Raw genomic sequence first — 23,749 nt, 5'->3', positions numbered from 1 at the left:
TGGTTGTCTGCCAAATCCCATTATTTTATCACAATATACATACACATATGTGGGTATAGTCACAAAAGTCTTTGAAGCTACATAGGTCAGAGTTTTGGAACACCTTGTATTACAGACAACATGCTTGCAGGTAAAAGTTATTGCCAGAACTGAAGGGTACCTTTCAAAAAACAAAGAACACAAAGGTGGTAGTGATGAACCTGATTATAGTGAAATAATAATGACTGATAATGGTGGTGATGGTGGTGGTGGTGATGATGATGATGACAATAATGATGATAAAGGTTATTTTGATCATTTGAGGTCACCATGACTTAGTAGTAATGGTTCATGCTCTAAGTCAATCTACTTAACATAATTTTAATTAATATTCTGTGACTGACTGTGCTTCTCCAAAAAAATCTTCCTACTTAACATCTTGGTTTTTTGGGGGGGGCAGGGCAATGGGGGTTAAGTGACTTGCCCAGGGTCACACAGCTAGTAAGTGTCAAGTGTCTGAGGCCGGATTTGAACTCAGGTACTCCTGAATCCAGGGCTGGTGCTTTACCCACTGTGCCACCTGGCTGCCCCCCTACTTACTTCTTGATGCGTTCTCTATAAATCTCTTTTCTATTACTTTCATATTCCTTTTTCCACAACCTTTTAATTGATTTCCTTTCTTCCCAACAACCACACACATTTTGAAATCCATTCTAAATTTGACTGCGTAAGTCCTACTCAAAAGATTCATTATGGCATGGAAAGAGGACTATATTCTCAAAGGCTATGTTAATAAATTGTTGTCTTCCAGAAATCTACCAGGCTAGAAGAAGATTGAACTGAGGGACCAGTTCCAAAAATCAATCTACTTAACTTTGTCTTTTGTTTGTGTGTTTGTTTGGTTGCTTGGTTATTTTTTTAAATAAAAGTATTTTTTTATTTTCCAATTACATGTAAGGATGGTTTTCAACATTTGTTTTCATATGATATTTATTTCCAAATTTTTCCCACACTCCTTTCCCTCCCTCTTCTCCAAGATGGAAAGCAATCTGATACAGGTTAGATATGTACAATCACATTAAATATGTTTCTTCATTAGTTATATTGTGAAAGAAGAATCAGAGCACATGGGGAAAACCTCAAAAAGAAGGGGAAAAAAAACAGCCCCCAAGTAGAAACAGTATGGTTCAATCTGCATTCATAAACTAGTTCTTTTTTCTGGATGTTGAGAACATTTTCTATCATGAGTCTTTGAAATTGTTTTGGATCATTGTATGGCTGAAAAGAGCCAAGTTTGTCACCATTGTTCATCATACAATGTAGCTGTCACCATGTACAGTGTTCTCCTGGTTCTGCTCCTCTCAGTCAGTATCAATTCATGTATGTCCTTACAGGTTTCTCTGAACTCCTGCTGCTCATCCTTCCTTACAGCACCATAGTATTCTATTACATTCATGTAACACTTGTTTAGCCATTCCCCAATTGATGGGCATTCCCTCAATTTCCAATTCTTTTCCAACACAAAGAGAGCTGCTATAAATATTTTGTACATGTGGGTCCTTTTCCCTCTTCTGTGGTGTCTTTGGGATACAGACCTAGCAGTGGTACCACTGGGTCAAAGGGTATGAACAGCCAATTAACCATTTGGGCAAAGTTCCAAATTGCTCTCCAATATGGTTGGACCAGTTTGCAGTGCCACCAACAATGCATTAGTGTTCCAATTGTTTCCACAGCTTCTCCAACATTTATTATTTTCCTTTTTTGTCATATTAGCCAGACTGATAAGTGTGAGGTGGTACCTCAGAGTTGTTTTAATTTGCATTTCTCTAATCAATAGTGATTTAGAGCATTTTTTCATATGGTAATAGATAGCTTTGATGTCTACATCAGAAAACTGCCTATTCATATCCTTTGACCATTTCTCAACAGGGGAATGACTTACATTCTTATAAATTTGATTTAGTTCCCTATATATTTTAGAAATGCAGCCTTTATATGAAATACTGGCTGTAAAAATTGTTTCCCAGCTTTCCGCCTCCCTTCAATTTTGGCTGCATTGCTTCTGTTTGTATAAAACCTTTCTAATTTAATGTAATCATGATATTCTTGTTTGGACATAAATTGTTTTCCCCTCCACAGATCTGACAGGTAAACTACTCCTTCCTCTCATAATTTATCTATGGAATCACCCTTTATGTCTAAATCTTGTACCCATTTTGACCTTATTTTGGTATATAGTGTAAGATGTTGGTCTATGCCTAGCATCTGCCCTACTATCTTCCAATTTTCCCAGCAGTTTTTGTCAAATATTGAGTTACTATCCAAGAAGCTGAGGTCTTTGGGTTTAATCTACTTAACTTTGAAGAAAGAAGGATCATTAGCAACATATTTAAAATTAGGTGAAGATAGTCAACTAATTGGCACAGTGGATAAAGAACCAGCCCTGAATTCAGGAGCACCTGAGTTCAAATCTGGCCTCAGATACTTGACACTTCCTAGCTGTGTGACCCTGGGCAAATCACTTAACCCTCATTGCCCCACCAAAAAAATCCATAAACAAACAAACAAACAAAAAGGAAATTGGGGAAGAATAGAGTGAGATAAACAAAGACTTAAATATACAAATAGAGAAGCAGATGAAAACAAAGATATAGACATTGCCAGATATAGGTAATTGCAGAGCATTGTTATAGATGAAGATTTAATTAGCAACTGTTCCAAATTTTTCTGTAATATACCTATTTATATCTAAGTAACCCATGTAAGGTATCTAATGTCATGTAAGCTACTTTAGCATGGAGCTGTTTTAATTTAAATTGCTAGAATAATACTGGGAATGTCAATGAAATTATAGATGTTTTGTAGATTATAATATATGTGGAAAAGGTATCATTCAATTTAACAAAAGAACAAGTAGTCTCTTCTTAAAGTATGGGACTGTCATGACAGTTACTATATTTTTGTCTCAATGTTGTATCATGTAAAGAAATTTACAGCATAACATTTATTTAATTTGAACAATCAGAATGAGGGTTAAATGCAGGGTCAAACTGTCCTGAAATCTACAAGAAAAATGTACTATCTTTAATTTTCCTTCAATCTAAACAATAATGATAATTGTTTATCAATCATATCTTTTTAGCACTATACATAAAGTAGAAAGGGAATATTTCCTATTTGTCTTTGCATCTCTGATATGCAGTACATTTTGTTTTTCTGGTGTAATGAAATAATGGGATTTAGCAGATACTCAAAGACCCACCTGGAGATTAATCTATACTGATTGAATCAAGTGAGAGTGATTAACTGCTGATTAAGCCTACTTCAAATTAACTGGATTGTAATCACACCTGGCTAGCCCTTAAGAAGGTATTGTTCTCAGAAACTAGGCTGTGAACTCAACTTGAGAACACCTTCAAAGCCAATGGATTTGGAGGACAGCAACCAATCACCTTGAAGCAGTGTGTAAGGACTGCCTCTGTTCCAGACCTATAAAAAGCTTCCACAAACAGCTTGCTGGGGAGTTCCTGATTAAAGCAGGCTCGTGGAGGAAGACTTGAGGAAGAACCCAACCAGGCTGGAACTCTAGGCTAGGTAGGACTTCTTTTTCTTAACTTTCTGAACTCCTTGTAAATATTTGTATGCTTTAATAAATTTTTAATGCCCAAAGACTGGTACTAAAGCTTTTTAATTTAAGGCGACCACAATATAGATTGTAAACATCACACTGGCATAGAAAATTATTTCTTGAATTGAGCTGAATTAATTATATATAGCTCTATCTTTTGTTTTTGTTATTGTTGCCTTCATTGTTCTTGTTCTAGTGTATGAAATCATAAGCCAAGGGAGAAAATGGAGAAAGGGATCACATCTGTTTCACACAGACATTTTGTATCCTGTCATATTCACTGTGGTCACCAAACAAATTCTCATGGAATGACATCACAGATGCTAGGGCTAAACAGGACCTGAGAGATTAAGTTCAAACTCTTCATGTAAAAGATAAGTAAATAATCATGTATAATTTGCAATGATTATACAGTATTTCTAATTCGCAAAACATTTTCTGTCTAGGATCTTAGCTCACCTCAATAGTGTGAATCAAGTGTTATTATCACTTTTACTTCATAGAAGACGAGTTTGAAATTTCAAAGAATTTAAGTTGTTTCCCCAAGGTCACACTGTGGGGATAAAGAGATCAGTGTCAAATTTGGGTCTTTCCTGACTACAAACTCCCTGTTCTTTCCATAGTATCCCACTGGAAAAAAAAAGTCTAGAGAGGTGAAAGGAGTGTCCATGGGTCACACAGCCAATAAGTAGCAACATGGTGATTCTTCTCGTTTTTATTTCAATGTCTTCTTACTGAACATTAACTTAACTTGTCACTAAAATAACAATTTGTGTTTTTGTTGCTTTTCAAATTATTCATTATGCATCTAAATTTAAATTTAAACAAAACCAATTAACTATATCTTACAACTATTTGCATTTGAACATGCCTTAAACTTATGATGATCTAGTAGGTTGATCATTTTGTTCATGGCACCACTGATTAAAAACATCATAGAATCATAGATTGCAAACCTGAAAAGACCTTAGAGGGTGCAACCCCCTAATTTTATAGATTATGACACTAAGATCAAGAAATAGGAAATTACTTTCTCAAGGTCACTAAGTAATGAAAAAGTGATTCAAATTCAAGTCTTCTGACTTCAAATCCAACATGTAAGATCACTTACCACATGCTCAAATGAGTTAACAAATATCTCAAGGTATTTACTTTAACAAAGTATACTTTAGACAGCTATGTAGTATAGTAGAAAAAAATGTGAATGCTAGAGCCAGGGAAACCTGAGTTCAAATCCAGCCTCGGATGTTTGCAAGGTATGAGCTAGAACAAGTCAATCATTCTGCTCCAGTTTCCTCACCTGTAAAATGGGGATAATAGTATCTGCCTCATAGGGTTGTTATGGGGATCAAATGTATTAATAATGTAAAGTGCTTTGCAGACCTTAAGGTACTACGTAAATGCATATTTTATTACTATTATTCTTATTCTTTCAACAGTCACAGTCTAACTTTATTTAAAGCATAAGTTATGTTATTGTTTTCCTTTTCTCCTTAATGGAAGACAATTATTTTGTAACAACTGTTTTCACCTCTAGATTTGTGACCATATCTGGTCTAGAATCAGTGGCTAGAATTCAGAAGTATGTTGTTTGGTTAGGTGAGTAGTTAGCTTGGAAGCTCCTGGTGAGACTTCATCTGCAGAAAATTATGTGATTTGATGACATTTTAAACCCTAAAATGTATAGGAGAAAGACTTAAAAAATTGAAATTCAAAAGGGTGCGATGTGCTTTAAATAAATAAAGCCCAATAGAGATATTTCTTTCCCATGGTCTCCACAGTAAAACACAGAGTGATAAAGCCATGTGTGTATCTTGTTTTCCCCTCCAGATTCCAGTGCTAGCAAAAGATTTTGCTCTTGATCATGAGGTTTTAGACATGAAAGGCGTCAAATCTATCGGAGCTCACGATGAGCACAGAATGCTAATTTCGGTTCACATGAAGGGCCTGGCAAGTAAATCTTTTATTTTAAATCATTAGAAATCCATGGATTTTTTTAACAGCCTGTCCTGAAGTACTATTAATTGATCTCATCTGAAAAAGTGTCATCACTTATGGAGAGGGCATATAGTTGCTTCAATGTAAGATTTTGAAATATATACAATATTGCAGAAGGCATTAAATCTTTGATCCCTATACAATTCTTTCCACACTTAAAGCTGATATGAGTCTGTGTCCTCAAAAGAGCTAGCACATTTCTTGTGAAAGAATTAGAGTATACTTGACCACAGTCCTGGTTTTCTTAACGTGGGATCAAGTTTTGCCTTAATTATAATACATTACATCAGGATCTTTATTTCACAGTATTTGTTTCCTCTTTAATTGAGCAGACTGCTACATTACTTGTATTTTATGTCTTTGGCCTTCACCCTGTCAGGTCTCCACCTCTCCCTGAACAACTGTATAGCTTTAAATAGAAAAAATAAGAGAGAGGCAGAGAAGAAAGTCATTTGAGAGAAAATCAATACTACCAGAAAATATTTGCTTTATTTAGTCCTTCCAAATTTTGCTTTAGTCCTTCATGGGTGATGAAACACTCCGTTTATCACTGCAGTATGATATCCCTTTGCATCTCTATCATATGCCCCAAACTTCAATGTTTAATGAATCATGAAGTCCTAGAATAGAAGGTACTCTCAGGGATCATCTACTCCAATTCCTTCATTTTGTAGAAGAGGAAAATATGGCCCAGAAATGTGAAGAAACTTGATGGAGATCACCACTATCTAATGAAACAGTCAGGACTACACCCCAAGTTTCCTGACTCCCAACTAATGCTCTTCTCCTGACACTATATCAGCCCTCTGAATTTAAAACACAGTTCAAGGAGTATGTTGTTAAAGTTCCATTGTGAGCCTTTCATGTTATTTCTTAAGTGCTTTCTAAATCATAGCATCATAGAGATAGAAAGCACCTTAGAAGCCATCTAGTCCAACCCCCTCCTTTCACAGATGGGCAAACTGAGGCCCAGCTAGATTAATGAACTATTCAAAGATCAGACAAATAGGACATATAAGAATTGGAATGAACCCAGGTTTTTGGTTTTCTCATCCAAGGCTTCTTTTTGCACTTTGATTCACAGACCCCAAAGAGGGGAAAAAAAAAACCCAATCAGCTGACTTTATCAGCTCTTATTAATTCCAGGTTATATCACCTTCTGGGGCCCATAATTAATGAAATGGCCACCAAAGTACTTTATGACATTCAGTTTAGTGATGTAAGCTCATGCCTCCCCCACAACTGGTAATCTCTTTAAATTATAACACTATCAAAATATCTGATAGTACACCAAGTGGGAAAGCCTCCTTAGCCAATAAAATATATTAAAATTCTATGAGTATAATATAATGCATACAGAAATATATGTTAACATCATGTTATACATGGGGAGCATTAGCCCACCCTCAATTAAACTATGTAACAATTCCAAGGGGTATATTTAGACCTACTTTTCATTTGAAAATATTACTGCACACAAGCAGTATTACCAAGTGCCAATAAAATAACATATTCTTTCAAAAAGATAATAAGATCAGGACATTATTTTAAACTCTATGGAGTAAGACGCTAGAAAAGCATCAGTCCAAAAAGTTCCACAATATCTTGTTCTTCTGCACCTTCTTAATCTTCTTTGTTGTTCAGTTATTTCAGTCTCATCTGATTCTTTGTGGTCCCATTCAGAGTTTGCTTGGCAAAAATACTGGAGTGGTTTGCCATTTACTTCTCCAGTTCATTTTAGAGATAAGGAAACTGAGGTAAACAGGGTTAATGACTTGCCTAGGGAGTCACATAGCAGGTAAATATCTGAGGTCAAATTTGAACTTGGGTCTTCCTGACTCGAGGCCAGGTGCCATATAGCTGCCCACCTTAATCTGGTACTGATCGCTATTGAAATTAGGCCTCCAGGAGACAGTATACATGCTCATTCATTAGTTGTCCAGATTGTAATTGCAAAATAATATGTTGTTCAATTCTTGTCCCATGTTTTCCCCTCCTTTCTTTACTGATCTGTATCCATCAAAATGAAATTCAAAATAAAAGACAGATAGGTAACAAGTATTTATTGAGGGGGCAGCTAGGTGGCGCAGTGGATAAAGCACTGTCCCTGGATTCAGGAGGACCTGAATTCAAATCTAGCCTCAGACACTTGACACTTACTAGCCGTGTGATCCTGGGCAAGTCACTTAACCCTCATTGCCCCATGAAATAAAATAAAAAAGTATTTATTGAGTACTTATTATTGTGATAGGCAATGAGCTAAATATTGCAGATAAAAACAAAAGTGAAAATAAAGAAAAAAAACCTTTCCTGACATGAAGAAGTTTACATTCTATTGGGGGAAGACAACTTATAAAGGGAGCTGAAAAATGGGGTGTGGGAGAAGCTGTTCATGTGACAGCATGGTACTGAAGTCTTAAGAATCAGAGCACAGCTGTGTGAGGAATGAAGCATACCTGTACTGAGTCTATTCTGAAAATAGACGTTCCCAGAAGTAACTCAATAGCTGAAGAAAGAAATGTTCTAAACTGAGAAGACTGCAGTTGCTGAGGGAAGTCTTAGAGTGAGAAGGCAGCCAGGTTACAGAGTTCAGTGAGCACTTGGCCTGGAATCATGAAGGCCTGGGTTCAAATACAACCTCTTCAAAGCTGGATACTTACTAATTATGTGATCCTGGGCAAGTTACAACTACAGTTTACCTCAGTTTCCTCAATTGTAAAATGGCTATAATAACAGTACCTTCATCCCGGGGTTGTTGAGAGGATCAAATGAGATCATCTTTGTCAATTGTTTAGTATATGGCCTGGAACATAGTAAGTTGTTAATAAATGTTTCTTTCTTTATGCCCTTCCTGCTTCCTCCTCCTCTTCCTCCTCCTCTTCCTCCTCCTCCTCCTCCTTCTTCTTCTTCTTCTTCCTTCCCTCCTCTCTCCCTTCCTCCGTCCCTTCCTCCCTTCCCTCCTTCCTCCCTCTTTCTTCTTTTCTCCCTCCTACTATATTCTCTTCCTCCCTTTTTCCTTCCTTCCTTGGAATCTAAGTTCTGAGAGCCAGCAGCACAGTGGGAGAGAAATGAAAATGAAAAATCTCAAGTACTGCACCTTTCTTAGAAAAAGCAGCCCTAGGAAAACAAACTCACATCATAACTGGCTTATTTGGCAATTGGACCTGTGACCCCTAGAAAGGTATTTTCAAAATTGAAAACTGGGGGAGCCATGGTGCACAAACAAGCATGTGGAGAAGAGTCTGGCCAGCTTGAACCCTTAACATAGGGCAGTTGTGAAGGACTATCTTATTTTTATATTTGTAACTTCAGTGGCTAGAAACTGGCACATAGTAAGTACTTTATAAACACATATTGATTGATTGTTTCATAAAATGAATACAGATAGCTTTTCAGTTTACCAGAAATTAAACTAATAAGGACATTATTCCACCCTTTTTGGGTGAAATTCCCATGCATTCATGGTACATGTAGAACAAGCCTACAGCTCTCATTGTATTTTTACCAGTAGCTAAGAGGTTGAGGAATAAATGAGTTGGAGGTTTTGTATGGATGAACACTGTATCCATGAACATCTGTGCAAGTAGCCAGGTTCATCAGAGACATCCCTAAGCTTTGCTCCTCACTTATTAGGTGAGCTCAGGAAAGGCATTTAACCCGCCTATGCTTCATGTTCTCTGTGTTTTACATGGCTGTGGCAGTGATAATAGTAGTGCCCCTTGCTTGACAAAAGGTGTTATTAGGATTTCAGAGTTAGCATTTGAGAACCTCTGATAACAGGCAATGTGTAAACACAATGTTGAACTATGGCAGGTGAAAATGGCACTACTGCAATCCTGAGCTCTGGTAATTGCAGGATTTAGGTGTAGCTAAAAGCTACCTTTGTGGCTGCTGTTTTCCCCCCTACATTACCTTGATTTCCATTGCAGTAAGTTAAAAGGTTTGGCACTCATCTATTTCGTTGCTTGCTTTGCCTCATAACCTAAACTAGCTTTTCTTGCATTTTAAATAAAACATGAAAGGAGCATTATGAGACTCTTTGAGACTGTCTTTCACCTACAGTTCAGAAGGAGCCCCAAAGCAGAGGAGTACATAGCCTCCTACTAGTCCCTAAGTAATTGAAAAGTGAATCACGACTTATAGTACCCTTTGATTCTTGATATTATCCACGCAGGCTGGGCTAATCATTACAGATAAGTTGCTCTATTCCCCTAAACTTTATGAATGTAGCCGAAAAGGAAAATATCTCGTTAATAATTTTACTTCCAACCATCACATTTTCTTTTAGCCTGCCAAAACTACATGGTGCCTGGGATAAAGGCCTCTGATGAAGGATTACATAAATGCCAGTCACAGAACCACTTGTGATCCATTTTTTCTGAAAAGAAAAAGGATATGAAATGTATTTGTTTAAAAACAAATCACCTGGCAGTGGTTTAAAAAAAATTCACAGAATCACCATAGGCATCCATGAGCTTTTTAAATTTTTAATCACATGCCCTAAAGAGAAAAGAAATCAGGCTGTGGACCAAAAAGAAAATTAGTGTATTCCTTTTATTCCTTTTGTGTAGGCTTTAATGGAGCTCTTGTTTGCTGAAAAACTCTCATGCCCAATGCTCTTAGCATTGTGCCCCATACTTGGCAATGAAAGACAGGCAGAGGAAGGTAATGTTGGTAAATATGACTCAGATAAATGGCATTTTTTTTCAGGCCAAATAGAATTCAGGTGTGCCAAAGAGCTATTGAAAAGTATAGCAAAGGCTTGTTTGCCAAGCATTCAATCAACTCATCTTCTCTTAAGTGACATTTCTGTGAATTATGGAATAATGATAATTGATATTCACCAAGCTGACTTGGAGGCACTGCAAATTTCTGGAATGCCTTCTGAATCAAAGAAGAGTGAAATTATATTTTTCTGTAGTTTTCCTGAATGTATTTTATAGGATTCTAATTCTGTGAAAATTGGTTTTCCATATATGGAATCACTATTCACAGCACTAGAATATTTGATGAATCAGAAATCCCAGCCATAAAAAGAAAACATTTATATTGTACATTAAAATTTGTAAAGAACTTTACACACATCATCTCAATTTAGTCTCAAAACCAAACCACTAAGAGGGTACTTCAAGCCTTACAATCCCATTTTGCAGATGAGAAAATCAACACCTGGGATCACAGAGCAAGCTTGGATTTGACCCTATATTGTCAATCTAGCTCCAGTTCCAGTGTTATTGAATCCCCTTCCTCTGAAATAGATTGGACAACAGCCTCTAACATAATTTTAAAATCCTGCCTGAGAAACTAAAAAGTTAAGTGACTTGCCCAGAGTGCAAAAACTCATATGGGTCAGAGGCAGGATTGGAAGCTATTCTTCTATCCACTACCCTACATTTTCTCTCACCCATGATGACTTCCTCCTTATGATTATTATAAGGAGTCACCAAGTCAATTATTATTATTATTATTATTATTATTATCATTATCGGGGCAATGATGGTTAAGTGACTTGCCCAGGGTCACATAACTAGTGTCAAGTGTCTGAGGCCAGATTTGAACTCAGTTCCTCCTGAATCCCAGGCCAGTGTTTTATCCACTGTGCCACCTAGCTGCCCCTACCAATTCAATTGTAATGAACTTAGGTGTTATAAATAAGTTCTAAGCATAAAATAGAAGATATACTAACCGCAGTTAACAGAAAATTTCCTAATTTAGGAATTATTTGGGTCACAGTATCATAGTTTTAAAGCTAGAAGGGACCTTAAATCCCAACTCATTTATTTTTCAGGTGAGGAAACTGAGACAGAAAGATTAGTTAATGACCCAGCTAGCAAATATCTGGGGTGGTGTTTGAATCTATGTCTTTCTGATTACAAGTTCTGTGCCAAATCTACTAACAAGAAGCTGATTTGGGTTGTATCTGCACAAGAAAACCACTTTGGTAAAATAAAAAAAAATTAAAAAGAAGGTTGAGTTTAATATTTGTTTGGATTTCATCTTACAGAACATTTCCTTCTGAGCCAACAATGAGTGGGTCTGACCTTGATGCCTACAGATAGTTTACATTTCCACTCTTCAATTAAAGGCTTTTGAAAACCAATAGTTGCTTTTCTTTTATAAACTAATTTATGTTTGTAATTGCAACTGAGGGGTGAAATTTGGAGATGAAAAGCTAGGCCCACATTTCATATACATTGCATCAAATTGCTATTCCATTAGAATAGCTGGGGACTGCATATCTTTCTTGGTATTCATTAAGTGATTTCTCACTCTTCACCTACATCTTCTAAAAGTAGTACTTCAAGGGATGACTTGTGGCAACTGTGTTCGATATTCCAATTGATGGCATAGAAGATACTAATGGAAAAGGTATTACATTTATAAACAACACTCTCCATTCCTATCCTTTGTCCCTCACCCTCCCTCACTCCTCCCCACTCATCCTTTCTCTCCCCCCCCAACCCCAGCCCCAGCCAAATTGGAAACTTTTCTCCTGGATTTCTGGTTAGTACTTGACACAAGTGATTGGCAGCACATTAAATAGAGCCCTATGTCAGTGGCAGAGTGGACTCTGCAGAGGCAGGATGTCAAGTTACAAGCAGCAGACTTTGTGACTCCAGCTTAACTTCTCATTACATTCTGCAATATTAGGTGGAAGCGTGTTTATTTCTACCACATCAGGAGATGAAAAATATCATACCCCTCCATATTATCATAAGAACCAAGTTAAGTCATAACCAAAATGAAATGAGAGGGGGAGAAAAAACAATGAGCAACCAGACAAGGAGATGACTTCTATAAAACTAATGTGGTTGTAATGAACCTATTGGTCCAGCTTCAGTTTTGTCCTTGAAATGGTTCAAGGAGCAGGGAGGGGCCATTTCAATGATACGGCCTTCCTTTTATTGATAGTTTAAGATTCCTGGATGGTGTGTGTGTGTGTGTATGTGTGTGTGTGTGTGTGTGTGTGTGTGTGTGTGTTGGTATTGGTGTATGTGTGTGTTTTTTCTCCACTGTTGCTAACCTCCCAAAACTGGCAACCCCAGCCCCTATGAAGCATCACCAGCCACATATAAAAAAAGTCTTGGCTTCTGTACAGAATTGGCATTTCATTTCATTTCATTTCATTTCATTTCATTTCATTTCATTTATTTATCTAAAAACATTTCCTGGGGAAATTCCAACTGAGGTTTAATTGGGGAATAGCTAAAATGCAAGGCATCCACTGCTATTCGTGCCTTACTAGGAAGGTACAGATAGGTACAGGTGGGAATACTTGGACCCATGACTCTCATAATGCCAATTGTTAGAATTCTGGGGTTGAGAAAGCTGATTTACATGGTTGACTTCTCTGATAGACCTGACTCCAAGGTCTCATCAGGGCTTAAAAAGAAATATTTCAACAAAATATAACTTTTCTTCTTTTTAAAAGTTAAAGACTTTCAAAATCTCCTTATTTCAACCAGGCTGGAAGTACAGGGGCTTCACAAATACTGAATCCCACTCTTATTGGCACAAGAGTTTTGACTTGCTACCTTGATGATATAAACCAGTTTTCTCCTCCTTTTCCTTCTCCACTGGTCCTCCACTCCCCAACAATCATCATATGGGTGCTGAGCAGTGTAGTCACCTGGTGGGTTTAGGGAATTCCACAGCCCAGAAATCTCTAGCTTAAGCAATCCTCCAACTTCAGCCTACCCTAGTAACTGCTATCACAAGTGTGCAGCATTAAACCCAACAAATGTCTAGACTTCTACAATGTGCTTCCCCTTGTTGGTACAGAAGAGAAAACAACCACAACAACTCCTCCTCCTCCTCCTCCTCCTCCTCCTCCTCCTCCTCCTTCTCCTCCTCCTCCTCTTCCTCCTCCTATCATAAACTACTCCCAGGATATATCTTACACACTCTGAAAAACTGATAACTCTGAAAACATTTACTTAGCATTTATTCAATGATCATCCTCATCCAAAAAAGGACCCTAGTTCCCTGAAAAATTTAATATTTCTGGTTTCCTTGAAACAATTCTGGTGAAACAAGTTTTTTTTTTTAAAGAATTATCATTAATAATTTAAAAAATAATGGTGAACATATAAGCCAAAGTCCACAGTCCTAAAACAGAATTAATTCAGGCTAATAAAACATGAAAATCAGGACAAAAATATCCACTTCTTCATGCCACCCACTTTGTTTATAAAACTATAATCTGCCTTTCAATATCCATGCTAATTTGGGAGCAGTTACAGCAAGAGTAAATAAAAACACTTGTAAACACATTCTAACCATACATTTTTACTTGATGCCACACCTATCTGTCTGTCCTGAATCTGAAAAGGTCTAAAGGCAGAAAAGAGAAAAGAAATAAAAATAAAGATAAGAAAGATGTCTACTTGATCTATGAACTAATTAACTGTAACTGAGATCAGAGGTGTCAAACAAGCAGCCTTCTGAATGGGGTCTACAGACGCCTGAGTGCAGCCTGAAACACATTAAATGTAATTAGCAAATATTTTTTTAAGGATGTTTTTATTTTATTTTTCTCAATTATGTGTAAAAACAATTTTAACATACTTTAAAAATATATTTTAAAATTCCAAATTCCCTCTTTTCTTCCCTCCCTACCTTGATAAGGCAAGTATTTTGACATAGATTACAATGTGCAGTAATGTAAAATATGCTTCCATATTAGTCATGTTGCAAAGGAGAGCACAGACCAAAACAAACAAACAAACAAAAACAAGGAAAATAAAGTTTTAAAAGTATGCATTAATATGCATTCAGATTCCATCAGTTGTTTCTCTGAGGTGCATAGGATTTTTCATCATAAGTATTTCAGAATTATCTTGTATCATTGTATTGATGAGAATAAGTAAGTCATTCATACTTGATCATGTTACAATATTGCCTTTACATTGTACAATGATCTCTTGGTTCTGCTCAGTTTACTTTGTGTCAGTTCATGTAAATCTTCCTATTTATTTTTCTGAAATCATCCTGCTCATTATTTCTTACAGGACAATAGTATTCCATCACAATCATATAATAGAACTTGTTCAGCCATTCCCCAAATGATGGCATCCCATTAATTTCTAAGTCTTTGCCACCACAAAAAGAGCTGCAATATATGTTTTTCCTGTACAAATAGGATTTTTTTTTCCTTTTTTGCTGATGGCTTTGGGTTAGAGACCTAGTAGTGGTATTGTTGGGTCAAAGTGCATTCACAGTTTTTATAGCCTTTTGGGCATGGTTTCAGATTGTTCTCCTAAATGGTTCGGTCAGTTCACAAGTGCACCCAGAGTGTATTAGTAAATTTAAAAGTATTTGGCAAAATACATAAAACTACAATAAGCATAGACAATATTATATTTTTAAACTAAGTAAATATGTAGACCAGAGGCATCATTATGTATGGATTTAATTTAATTCACCTTGAGACTTCCAGAATATAGTATTCTTTTTTAAAGTGGCCATTATATAATAATAGCTCTATTTTAATAGAAATTAAGAAAATTGCTAAGATGATTTGCCTTAGTCACTCAATAACCAAGGAATACAAGATGAGTGGGTTCTAGCCTACAGCTCCAATAAGTCTGAACTAGAAGAAATGACATTTTGTGAGCAGCTAAAGTCCTTCTCCTAACAACTGACTAGATATGGGATACTCGGCAAATGATTTTAACTTCTCTATGCCTTGGATTTCTTCAGTTACAAAATAGAAATAATAGCTATTCTATAAATGTCAGAAATTTTTGTGAAATTTCAAAATGAGTTAAAATTTGTGAAATGTGAATATACCACTCTTTTTCTCTAGAAGTTTAAGATTATCCCTTTTGTCTCTAAAAGCAAATACAGTATGGCTTCAGCTTTTCCTGACTAAATAATTTCCCATTACTCCCCCTAAAAAACTGAATGTGCCATAATAATTGGCCCACTTGCTGTTCCCTATAAGTGATAAACCATTTCCTATCTCTTTACCTTTGCAAAGCATAGTTAATCTCCATACCTAATCCCCTTCAAAGTTCTATTCAGTTCTACCTCCTAAAGAAGGGATTTTCTGATTTGTACACAGTCATTTTTAGTTTCCCACAAACCTAATTTTATATTTAGCTTATGTATATTTTAAATTTCAATATATATATATATACACTATCACTATGGAAGAGGAAATTTTCAACCAAACAAAAGATAGAGGAAATCATAAACTATAAAATTTAATATAAAAAGCATTTTCATGTGCAAAGCCAATGCATCTAGAATAAGAAGAGAAACCATCATTGATGGGATGGAGATAGGGAGAAAGATATATTGAAATCAACTATTTATGGCATCTGATATTTAAAATGCATAGGGATTAGGCACAAATAACAATATACAAAGAGCCATCCTCCAATTCCCAGCAGTCAAAGAACAAAATAATTTTTAAATTATTAATGATTATGTGAAAAGGGGGCAGCTAGGTGGCACAGTGGATAGAGCACCAGCCCTGGAGTCAGTAGGACATGAATTGAAATCTGGGCTTAAGCATAGTAAGCTATATGACCCTGGGAAAGTCACTTATGCACAATTTCAAAGAAGAAGAAAGAGGAGGAGGAGGAGGGGAGGAGAACAAGAAGAGGAAGAACAAGAACAACCAGAACAACAAGAAGGTTCCAAATGACTAATAAAAAAGAATGCAAGTTTAAGCAATTGTGAAATGTTCTTGAAATCCAGATATTTGGCAAAAATGATTAAAGATAGAAATAATCTATGTTGGAAGATGAGTCTTTAAAAAGGTCCCTTATGGGGCAGCTAGTGGTACAGAGGATAAAGCATTGGCCCTGGATTCAGGAGGACCTGAGTTCATATTTGGCCTCAAACACTTGACATTTATGAGCTATGTGACCCTGGGCAATTCACTTAACCCTCATTGCCCTGGAAAAAAGAAAGAAAAAAGAGAAGAACAAAAGAAAAACAAAGTCCCTGAAACTCGAAAAAATAAAGTAGAAGAAAAAAAAATGGACTACAAAATCTCTAAGTTCCTTCTTATGCTATTAAGAATATTGGTTTTGCAAACTCCCCCAAATTGTCAGAAAATAACTGAAAGGGAAATAGGAATTGGGAAAAAAAAAATTAGAAAAACACTATGACTCACAGAGAAGTGATGTCAGATGTGCTCAATCATTCTTGCTTTGCTTCATTGGCTGTTTTCAAAGTTTTAATATTCATTTTTCTTTTATACTTCTTCCACTGATGATAGCCTTAGCGGGGATCAGAACAAGAAAGTACATGTAAAAAATTGGTACTAGGAATTTATAAATTTATAGGATTTAGAGATGAGGGAAACTCTATATATCATCTACTCAAACCACTCCCACTTTACAGCTGAGCCTCAGGTAGATGAAATCACACAAGTAGAATCAGACAGGTACTATCAAGGTTAGAATTCAATCTGAGGTATTCTTACTCTGAATCCTGTGTTCAATTGAGAAGGAGAAATAACCCACAGTTTAAATAGATTAAATTTCTTAAAGGCTTTGGAAATTACTCTCGTCTCATCATTTAATTAGAAACTGATATTGAATGCTTCCTTTATTAAGAACATGGCACTAGAGTCTATACTCCTTACATTAATGAGTGAATAGAGTCTTTCCCTCTAGGAACTTATATTCCAGTGACTGTAGTAATTTCTTGTCATTCTGTGTGATTTAGGGCTTAAAACTAGTTATTTAAAGGAATAGGGTGTGTCTCACTTAAACATAACCCTTCATCTTGATTCATTTAGCCAAAATTTGATCATTTAAAAAATATGTGAGCAGTATTTGTTTCTTGGCTTGCTCCAACAAGAAAAACAGCAGGAAAATGAGTAACAGCATCAGGAAAAAAACAAAAACAAAACATGTTTATTTACTAAAAAAAAATACAAAAATAGAAATAATCATGCCTGATGCCTTATATGATAAAAAAAACCACTATATACAGTTAAGACTGCTTTCCACATCTAATATCATCTGTGTCTTGGAGAGTCTCCAAATAATGTTTGATGTTGTAAAACATACATACATACATGCACAAACACACACACAAACACACACTCAACTACTTCTTAAGCTCATTGAGTATCTGCTTTTCAACCAACTTTAATGTATGTATGTATGTGTATATATATATATATATATATATATATATATATATATATATATATATAAACTTGCTTTCAGTGAAAAAATCAAGTTTTTGTTAAGTGGTAGCAATGTAAACTTTTTCCTATAATTATAATTATAAGATCCAAAGTTACTTACATAATACCTACCCATTTCATCAAAATCCCATTTAAATCCCCCTTTAAGACATTTGTAACCAAAAATAAGATATCTGTAACCCCTCAGCAGATTTAGTAATTTAGCAATCAAATAGTCATTAATTTAGTCTGAATAGCATCCATATTGCTATCCAACTAGATTTATCTATTTCAAGCTTAGATTTTAGACCATAAATATAATCTTACACTTTGAGAAGGATTTCAAGTAAACACTCAGAAACTATACCATGCAGTGATGACAGTGTGTCTTAGTATTTCAGAGTTTTGCATTTTTTTAAAAAAATCACTTTACTTTGGTCATTTATTTTCAGCCTCAGGGAGGCCATGTAGCATTTTGGAAAATTCTGCATAATCTTAAGATATGTATTGGGAAATTGATGCTGATGGGATGAAAAACTGACAATCGCAAACCCTCCTTGTATAGATAGGAAACACATTCAGCTGTTGTATTTATATAACACCATTGTGTATGTTTATGTTAACATTCAAAGTTACATAGTAAATGCAAATAGGCTTTTCCAATATGAACATATTTTATTACAAATCTAATGTGAACTTCCCCAAAAAATTCCATTTAGAAAATGCCATTGATATGTAATCTTCTGAGATATTTGCTATAATTATTAATAAAGGTCATAAAATAGGGAGGAAAGAATGCATAACATGTCTTTAGAGTCTTTACCTCCGTTATTATTTCTCTGAAAAGAAATTCTTCTGCTGACAATAAAAATATCATCCTTTAAAAAGGACATGTATACATTGTTACAATTGATCCCTTGGGATGTCAGCAACATATAGTAATAGTCTACATTCTTGTAGTTAAAATAAATTATCACATATTATGATGATAGCATGTTGGTTTCTTTCAAAGATTTTTTCAAGATCTCAAAAATATTTTAACCAGTAACAAAGAGATGTTACCTTTAAAAATAATAGCTTTCTTTCTTCATGAGATAAGCATAGAAACAAAATGATTTGTGCTTTTAATCCAGCATTTCCACACAGTGCTTAGCACATAGTAAATGCTTAATCAAATCTTATTTACTTGACTTATTTGTCAATCAACATAAATATGTTTATTACCTGTTGTGTACTAGGCATTGTACTAGGCATTGTGGTTATAAAAGTCAGAAAGGAAAAGAAAAAACAAAAGAAAGGAAGGGAAGGGAAGGGAAGGGAAGGGGAAGGGAGGGGAGGGGAGGGGAGGAAAGAAAAAAATAAACAACTTCAACTTTCAATGAGTTTATGTACTCACTTTTAAAATGCAGGTGCATCAGTAAATGAAGCACTGGATCAAGCAGTTTTAACCTCACCCTGTGCATGTGCAGGTTACTTTGCTAAGTCACTGATTTTATAACATGTTTTGATCACTTACGAATTTCAGTCCCTGTTACAGCTGTTATCTGCAGGAATTCTTTTGCTATAATGTTTTACAAAGTACTGTCTACTGCTACCACATACCCTTCTGACTCCATCATCCTTGGACAGAACATAATTGTGGGAATAAGCTAGCAAGAAAAGAACATAGGAATCAGTTTTCTCCAATATGCCATCAGAACATTCAAACATTCTCACCAATATTCCTATCTACACAAAAAGGGCAGAACTTCTTAAAGAAGTAATGTATCTATGTCTTACTCATTGTTCCTAATTTTCACTTCCTTAAGGAAAGAATATTATAATTCATAATCAGATAAACCAATTCCCTTTACTATGCTCTAGTAGTTGAATTTTCTTCATCCCCAGGAATTTCCCTAAAGATAAAAATACTGAGATTTCTATAGAGTTTTTAAACTTTGTGAAACACTTTATACACATGATCACATTGAGCCTCATGACAATCCTGTGTGTCAGAGATTAGAGATTTTATTAGTCAAATTCTTACAAATAAAGAACATGAGAGCATAAGTGACTTGCACATAGTTAGGGAACCCATTTGTCCTTCCCTTTTCTACTGAAAACCTGAAATATTTGCATAGAGTTTTATGGGGGATTATTGTTAACTAAATATGTTTAGAAAGGCTTTGCTATTTGTAATTCCACAGAGGAAAGAAGGAAGGATGGAAGGATGGAAGGAAGGAAGGAAGGAACGAAGGAAGGAAGGAACGAAGGAACGAAGGAATGAAGGAAAAACTGCTGACACCCAGATTTAGCTATACAGCATTTCAGCAGAAATATATCTAAAAGGTTCAGTAGAATGGAAACTCAATATGAGTCAGAATTGTGATTTGACAGTCAAAAAAACCTAAATGGATCTTTGGTTATATGAAGAAATGGAGATAATAATAATACTACTATATTCTATACTGGGCAAACCACATGGCACTATCAGGATTAGTCTCAAGTATCATATTTTAAGGAGAATATTAAGGAGCTCCATTCAGTCCAGATTTGAGGATGGTGGTGATGGTGGATAAGGTTTTGTCAAGATTGCAAAATAGATTGAAGGATGTGTAGTTATTTATTCTGGACAAGAAAAGATGGGTGATTTTTCATATGGTCAATTAATTAGACTTTTTCTTCTTAGTTCTGAACTAAGAACAATTGGTAGAAGTTGTAGAAAGATTAAGTCAATATAAGGGGGAAATATTTTTTAACATTTAGAGGTATGCAAAAATGAGGGCAAGGATTGGTACACTTTTGTCAAACTCTAGCACCTAACACAAGTCCTAGAACACAGTAGGTGATTAATAAATATATGTTGAATTGTGGAAGTGGAATTGGTTTCTTGAAGGAATAATGAGGTCCCCATCACTAGCAGTCTTTAAGTGGAAACTAGATGACTAGATGTTATTCATGTTATGAAATAGGTTGGACTAGGTGAATTCTAGAGTTTCTTTACCTCTCAAATTCTGTGATTCTATTAGTTTCTTGACAATATCCTTCAAACCATAGTTCTTAATATTTTGATTGTATGGTAAAACCCATGCACCCTTTTTCCAAATAATGTGTTAAAATACTTAAATTAAAGTATATTACATTGCAAGGAAATAAATTATCTTGCAATGTAGATATAAAAATATTTTGTAAAGTTAATGGACCCCAGGTTAAGAACTCTTGTTATAAGTAAAAATATACTTTAGTAATCTATAACTTGAGGCAACATGGAGTAGTGGATAAAGACCTAGCCTCAGACTCAGACTCTCTAAGCCTTTCACTCTGTCTAAGCAACTTTAAACCTTTAACTTCTAGAGCAGGTGTTCATCTGCATGAGAAGAGGAAAATTGCCTCATAAAGAGTTCCTCCTATGAATGCAATCCTAGGTCTGGAAAAAAAAAGCAAAACTAAATACCAGTACCAGTAGCAACAACAAACTCCATCACTTGAATGCAAAAAGGACACTGAAGAGGACAGCAAAAAAATGTATTTTGTACAATATGGTATAGAATCAAGAGGGATAAAAAAATCTACAAGACTTTTGAACTCCAGATATTCACAGTGGTTAAATATGAATATTTTTAAGAAGAAAATTGGAAGTCATTGGACAAGTAAACCAATGAATAACTGTAAAAAAATGAATTGACTACACCTTAATAGAAAGGAAAGATTTAATAGAGGAATAGCAGTCATTTCAGAACTGCTTATGTCTGTACAGTCAGTTCATAGACTGGCAAAAATAAAGGTCAAAATACATACCATAAGGGGCAGCTATGTGGCACAGTGGATAAAGCACCAGCCCTAGATTCAGGAGGACCTGAGTTCAAATCCAGCCTCAGACACTTGACACTCACTAGCTGTGGAACCTTGGGCAAGTCACTTGACTCTCATTGCCCTGTAGATAGATAGATAGATAGATAGATAGATAGATAGATAGATAGATAGATAGATAGATAGATAGATAGATAGATAGATGAATAAATAAATACCATATTACAAGAAAGGATAAAGATGAGAATAAGAGCCTATGTTAGGCAACAGGACCTTCAATGCAGCCAATTTATATAAACTGTCAACTCTGAAAAATAAAAAAATGAAATGTAAAGTCATCAACTCTCACAATTTCTTAGAAAAGTTTAACTGATACAAAGCAATCACCAATGACCTCAGCCAGCAAACACTTAGTCTCCTAGTCAGATGAGAAGACAAAGTAGCCAAGGGCAACACAAATTTAACTATGAATTCATTTTCAAAATGTTATGAAGGATAACAGAAAACTATAAGCACTACATCCTTATGAAACTAATGCAAATCATAATCGAAGAACAAAAATAGCTACTAAATACTTGATGTGAGACGAAGCAAAATCAGATCATCCTAAGGACATTTGTAGATGAAATCTGGAGGAAAACAGACATGAAGTGGAACATTTTGTTGGGATTATTACAATTATTTATTTTCATCAGCAGATACACTGGAACCTCCACAATTTACATCAACTATTAATATGGACTAGAGAGAAGCAGTTCGAGGTAACCAAATAAATAGAAGTAAATGCTAGAGAGGATACAATCTTAAAGAATGGATTTTCATCATACCCAAAGTCTCCTAAAGAATGGAAAAGATTGCAAGTCTTTTCCTAACTTTACCCTATTTGATGTGACGGACATGACACCAGCATCTACTGACACACATACCAAATTCAGACCTCTATTTTAAAAAGTGAATAATCTATTGGTGACCTTTATGAAAATATTAAAAATGAATGATTAGGACAGTACAGATAATTTTCTATAGCAGACCATATGTTTACATTCACACAAGTGACTGAGAAGCATGAAAATTATAAGCTTTCACTGAAATTATCTTTACTAATTTTTAAATCAATTAATTAGTAGAATAAAATGTAACCTTGAAGGCTCCTTTCAAACCAGGTACCCATGCATATCATAAAATCACAAAACTCTATGATAGATAAAACTATAGAGATATTTTTGTTCAATTATCTGAATATTGAAATCAAATACATTAAAAATGAAAATATGTTCATGTAAAGCAGGGGTTCTTATTTTTTTACCTAGACCCCCTTTGACAGTCTGGTAAAGCCTATAGACCTTGAAATAACATTTGTTCATTCATAAAGGAAATGTAATAAGTGTACAATGGAACTTGACTTTCCTCATCAGTAAAAGAAGCCTCAATGCTCTTTCAGTTGTATATGGAGATACATATTTGTACCAATTTCCTAGGTATTTTGCTTTTAGACATTTATTTACCAGAAATATTTGATATGAAAAATAGAAATCTATTTCTGTGGGAAAAGATTGAGAAGAGTAAGAGCATAGGGGAAGGACTTTCATTATATAAGTATGAGATATAAATTGTATGGATGATTTAAAAGTATTTGGAATTTGTCTAAAGAAGGCCAATCGATGACTGAATTTAGGGCCAAGTAATTTAAGAGAATTTGAGGAAATTTGGATTTCAAAATAATTTCCAAGTCTAGAGACCATTCACAGATTCTATGCTCGATCAACTTCCAGCTCAAACACAAAAAGAGGAATGGAATTAATGAGGATTATGGGAAATGGACCTAAAGAAGAGGATTTGGGGAGAACTTGAAATGAAAAAGAGAAGATAACTGGCAAAAAAGATCAAGTGAAGAAAGTAAAAGAAAAATAAAGTAAAGAAAGTAAAAGAAAGTTATATTGGCATTTAAAGCATATTGGAATACTAGCTTGGGTTGAATGGATTAACCAGGTACAAAATTAGTGTAGGGATTATGGGAGAAATAAACTGTGGATATGACATTGTTGAGACTAAGAAAAGGAAGTTGGCTCTAGCTATTGTTAAGATATCATCATGGGAAATAATAAAAGCCACGGAAAGGGGTATAAACATTCAAAAGTAGATTTTTTCAAAAGGTGAAAATCTCAATCAGCAGGAAGAATAGTATGAATTTTACAGTGGCT

The sequence above is a fragment of the Dromiciops gliroides genome, chromosome 1, assembly GCF_019393635.1.
Source record: "Dromiciops gliroides isolate mDroGli1 chromosome 1, mDroGli1.pri, whole genome shotgun sequence".
Lineage (NCBI taxonomy): Eukaryota > Metazoa > Chordata > Mammalia > Microbiotheria > Microbiotheriidae > Dromiciops > Dromiciops gliroides.
The sequence above is the reverse complement of the archived record's forward strand: the minus strand, read 5'-3'. Positions refer to the sequence as shown.